The sequence below is a fragment of the Ptychodera flava genome, chromosome 14 (genome assembly GCF_041260155.1).
Source record: "Ptychodera flava strain L36383 chromosome 14, AS_Pfla_20210202, whole genome shotgun sequence".
Taxonomy (NCBI): Eukaryota; Metazoa; Hemichordata; class Enteropneusta; family Ptychoderidae; genus Ptychodera; species Ptychodera flava.
The window spans coordinates 6,194,177-6,200,176 of NC_091941.1; positions in this window are offsets into that span (position 1 = coordinate 6,194,177).

The following is a 6,000-nucleotide window of genomic DNA, read 5'->3' on the forward strand; positions in this document are numbered from 1 at the left end:
TATACACCATTTCGAATGCATGTAGTGTCATCACAGGAAGACTGTATGACATTATTGACAGTATTACAGTTAGAAGATGGGTGTCGACGCTAGCAATACGTCAATATGATCATATTTTTAAGTCCCTTAATCTATATCCAAAGAGCCATACCACAACCAATAAATTATGCTATACGTACACGATACTGACGGCGCTATTTCGTGCAGGAGAAGAGCCTAGAATTATAAATAGGCCATAAGGAAATAATTCACCTGTTGTAAAGAAGACCTTATGCTGAATAGAAATTTGTCAGTTTGTCATGCAACAATATGTCCAGGGAAGTTATCATATGCGGAGGAGATTATATGTTGTTCATGCAGAGAAGCTAAGATGTCATATTAGTTGTGTTTCGCTGAATCTCAACAATTCACAGTGTATTACAAATTTATGTAATGTACTTGTAAATATTTTTGATGTAGCAAATGTAAATATCCCAAGGTATGAAGCTGCAAAGTATTGCTGGGGGGGGGGGGGCTATAGCATATAGAGCAGCGTAATCAATCTTATTACATTAGTTAGAGTACTGTAGCCAGCCTCCATGTGAGAGCATGAAAACATACATTAATTATAAACTAATGTCCGTATAAACTAATGCATAACTGTGCATTACATGTATGCACTATGTGTACATCTGTTATTTTCATAAAAACGAGAGACCACAACATTGTGAACAATGTTCTGACTGTTATTTATATTAAGTACAAATAATGTAAATCTTTGTATGCGCATACACAAAATTTATAAGTCCCTTCATTTAGGTCACTTTACACGATCCTATGCACGAACACATAGAGAAGGTGACAACCTTTTGCCAAGAACATATATCCCAAATTCGTAAAAACCAGACTTCGGCATTCCGTAAATTCCACATATTGATCTCTAATACCTCTGTATATACCATCTTATCCGTCAGATTATAACTGCAAGTCATTTGCCACCTACAGTCTTGCTTGTATATGGCGCATTGTGCACATAGCCCTCGCCATGTGTTTAATAAAATAAATATATGAAGTGTGAGCACAATATTTCATTCCTGCCTATTGTTATCAACACGATCTCTAACATAACTTTGAATATCATGTTCTTCAGGGCATTGATAGAAAGTAATTGCTCTCTTTGGTCTGGCGATTGTATATCATGCATTGTCCCTCACATCAGAGGACAATATTTCGTTTTCGAATATTGTTATTAAAGTGTTCTCTACTTAAACATTAAAGATCATTTCCCCGTCATCGCATCAATGATAGGCCCCACGATCTGTATGGTGCTAGAACTTTTACATATTGCATTGTATGTAGCCCCACCTCTTTCGTCCTACACCATAAGTCCATTAAGCATGAGGACAAAATTTTTCTTTTGCAAGTTGGAATCAACCTTTTCTTTACTGACACTGTCAATATCATGTCCCCCTTCTTGGCATAATTTATAGTTTATGGGCCCCGCAATTAGCATGGTGGTGGTGCCTAAATATTAGACATAATACACGAAGACCTCCACCTTTGTCCCACAAGATAAGTCCCTTAAGCCTGATGACAATAATTAAACTTTGCACAGTTCCCTATTGAAACTGTGAATATGAGGTCCCCCTTCGTGGCATAAATGAAAGTTATAGGTCCCATCCTTAGCATTGTGGTGGTGCCTGTATATTATACATTATGCACTAACCCCTCCCCTTTCGCCTGACAACATAAGTGCATTAAGCCTGAGGACAGAAAATATCTTAACTTTGAATATTTCTATCAAACAGTTCCGTACTGACACTGAGAATTCATGTCTCCCTTCGTGGTATAATTTAAAGTTATAGGTCCTGTCTTCAGCATTTGCAGCATGTGGTATCAGTGAAAGCTATAGGCGCTGTCTTGAGTATTCTGGTGGTGCCTGTATATTGCACATTATACACAAAGCCCTCCCCCTTCGCCCTATAACATCAGTCCCTTAAGGCTGAGTACAATATTTCTTTTTTGCATCTTTTTGCAAAGTGTTCTCTACTGACACTGAGAATATCATGTCCCCCTTCATGGCATAAGTGAAAGTTATAGGTCCTGCCTCAGTATGGACGTGCTGCCTCTATATTATACATTATACACAAAGCCCCCCTTCGTCCTATAAGATAAGTCCCTTAAGCGAGAGCACAATATTTCATTTTTGAATCTTGTTATCAATATGTTTTCTTCTGACACTGAGAATATCATGTCCCCCTTAATGGCATCAGTGAAAGTTATAGGTCTCATCTTCAGCAATGTGGTGGTGCCTGTATGTTATACATTATGCACTAAGCCCTCCTTCGTCCTATAATATAAGTCCCTTAAGCGTGAGCACAATATTTCATTTTTTAATCTTGTTATCAATATTTTCTCATCTGACACAAAGAGTATCATGTTCCCCTTTGTGGCCTAAGTGAAAGTTATAGGTCCTGCCGTCAGTATGGATGTGCCGCCTCTATATTGTACATTATACACATAGCCCTCCCCCTTCGTCCTATAAGATAAGTCCTTAAAGCGTGAGCACAGTATTTCTGTATTGAATCTTGTTATCAATATGTTCTCTTCTGACACTGAGAATATCATGTCCCCTTTCATGGCATAAGTGAAAGTTATAGGTCCTGCCTTCAGTATGGATGTGCAGCCTCTATACTATACATTGTACACAAAGCCCTCCCACTTCCTTCTATAAAATATGTCCCTTAAGCGTGAGCGCAATAATTCATTTATGAATCTTGTTATCAATATGTTCTCTTCTGACACTGACAATATCATGTTCCCCTTCGTGGCCTAAGTGAAAGGTGTAGGTCCTGCCGTCAGTATGGACGTGCTGCCTCTATATTATTCATTATACACAAAAGCCCTCCCCCTTCGTCCTATAAGATAAGTCCCTTAAGCGTGAGTACAGTATTTTTGTATTGAATATTGTTATCAATATGTTCTCTTCTGACACTGAGAATATCATGTCCCCCTTCATGGCATAAGTGAAAGTTATAGGTCCCATCTTCAGCAATGTGGTGGTGCCTGTATGTTATACATTATGCACTAAGCCCCCCTTCGTCCTATAAGATAAGTCCCTTAAGCGTGAGTACAGTATTTCTGTATTGAATCTTGTTATCAATATGTTCTCTTCTGACACTGAGAATATCCTGTTCCCCTTCGTGGCCTATGTGAAAGGTATAGGTCCTGCCTCCAGTATGGATGTGCCGCCTCTATATTATTCATTATACACAAAGCCCTCCCCCTTCGTCCTATAAGATAATTCCCTTAAGCGTGAGTACAGTATTTCTGTATTGAATCTTGTTATCAATATGTTCTCTACTGACACTGAGAATATCATGTCCCTCTTCGTGGCATAAGTGAAAGTTATAGGTCCTGCCTTCAGTATGGATTTGCAGCCTCTATATTATTCATTATACACAAAGCCCTCCCCCTTCGTCCTATAAGATAATTCCCTTAAGCGTGAGCACAGTATTTCTGTATTGAATCTTGTTATCAATATGTTCTCTACTGACACTGAGAATATCATGTCCCTCTTCGTGGCATAAGTGAAAGTTATAGGTCCTGCCTTCAGTATGGATTTGCAGCCTCTATATTATTCATTATACACAAAGCCCTCCCCCTTCGTCCTATAAGATAAGTCCCTTAAGCGTGAGTACAGTATTTCTGTATTGAATATTGTTATCAATATGTTCTCTTCTGACACTGAGAATATCATGTCCCCCTTCATGGCATCAGTGAAAGTTATAGGTCCCATCTTCAGCAATGTGGTGGTGCCTGTATGTTATACATTATGCACTAAGCCCCCCTCCGTCCTATAAGATAAGTCCCTTAAGCGAGAGCACAATATTTCACTTTTGAATTTTATTATCAATTTGTTCTCTTCTGACACTGAGAATATCATGTCCCCCTTCATGACATAATTGAAAGTTATAGGTCCTGCCTTCAGTATGGATGTACTTCCTCTATATTATACATTATACACATAGCCCTCCCCCTTCGTCCCATAAGATAAGTCCCTTAAGCGCGAGCACAATATTTCATTTTTGAATCTTGTTATCAATATGTTCTCTTCTGACACTGAGAGTATCATGTTCCCCTTCGTGGCCTAAGTGAAAGTTATAGGTCCTGCCGTCAGTATGGATGTGCCGCCTCTATATTATACATTATACACAAAGCCCTCCCCCTTCCTCCTATAAGATAAGTCCCTTAAGCGTGAGGACAGTATTTCTGTATTTAATCTTGTTATGGATATGTTCTCTACTGACACTGAGAATATCATGTCCCCTTTCATGGCATAAGTGAAAGTTATAGGTCCTGCCTTCAGTATGGATGTGCAGCCTCTATATTATACATTGTGCACAAAGCCCTCCCCCTTCCTCCTATAAGATAAGTCCCTTAAGCGTGAGTACAGTATTTCTGTATTGAATATTGTTATCAATATGTTCTCTTCTGACACTGAGAATATCATGTCCCCCTTCATGGCATAAGTGAAAGTTATAGGTCCCATCTTCAGCAATGTGGTAGTGCCTGTATGTTATACATTATGCACTAAGCCCCCCCCCGTCCTATAAGATAAGTCCCTTAAGCGAGAGCACAATATTTCACTTTTGAATCTTGTTATCAATATGTTTTCTTCTGACACTGAGAATATCATGTCCCCTTCGTCGCATCGGTGAAACTTATAGGCCCTGTCTTCAGCATTGTGGTGGTGCCTCCATATTATACATTATACACTAAGCCCTCCCCTTCGTCCTATAACATAAATCCCTTACGCGTGAGGGCAATAATTTAACTTTGCATGTTTTGATCAAACTGGTCTGTACTGACACTGTGAATATCATGTCCCCCTTTTTTGCATCAGGGACTGTAATGGGTCGGATCAGTATGATGCTAGTGCTTGTGTATAGTGCACTATGCACAAAGCCCTCCGCTTTTGTCCAATAAGATAAGTACCTTAAACGTAAGGACAATTTTTCATTTTTGCATATTTTTATATGGGTTCTCTACTAACACAGTGCATATCATATCATATCCCCTAAATGGTATCAGTGACAGTTATAGGTCCCCATCAGGTATGTGCTAGTGCTGGTATATATTGCATTGTGCATAAAGCCCCAGCCCCCGTCCTTCTTCTACCGACAAAAGTCCCCTTAGCGTGAGGATAATATTTCATTTTTGCGTATTTTTATCAAAGCCAGGACAATATTTCATTTTTGCATAGTGTTATCAAAATTTTATCTACTTACAGAGAGAATATCGTAACCCTTCATATTCACCCTTCCCCCTTCCCCCTTCGTTTTAGTTTTCCCCGAACATGCAGCTCTTACGTTGCAACGCAGCTAGTGAGCAGCAAAGTGTAAACAAAAGGTGACGTCATATATTAGTCCGCAAGGACAAGAGTGATGCGGCTTTGCGATCGCCAACCTGTCAAGGTACTGTATCACCGATTCTGTCCCAGCTGTTTAATAACGCATATTTAATATTGTGTACGTTCAAAAATACCTTGATGATTCGTATAATATTAATTTCAAGCATATATGAACGTTCCATAAGGTATATGATAAAACCTTTACTGCCCTGATACGGCTTTTGCGGCCCTTGGTTGTATGACGTACGGGCCCTCGCACGCTCGGGCCCTTCCGCCGTACGACCTCGGGCGCAAAGATTAATACCGCCTACACAATAGTATAAATAACTGTCTGATTTGAATACTATATGCAGTATCATAAAACAGTATGTGCAGCCCCATAATGCAATCGTAAACTGTTTCGGGCAGAAGGGACACTCTTAACGTGTTTGGAAGCGAGTAGTCTTTGCTATGGCAACTTTCTTATTGAATGCAGAAAAGGTAACAAGCGGGCAAATATATTATCGACAAGCTACCTAGTTCCAAATTTGCAAGGATGCAAGTTTGCTGACAAAGCGGAACTTTCTCTTCCGGTTCTAAAAATCGCGTCTAACTGGTGATAAAGTTTT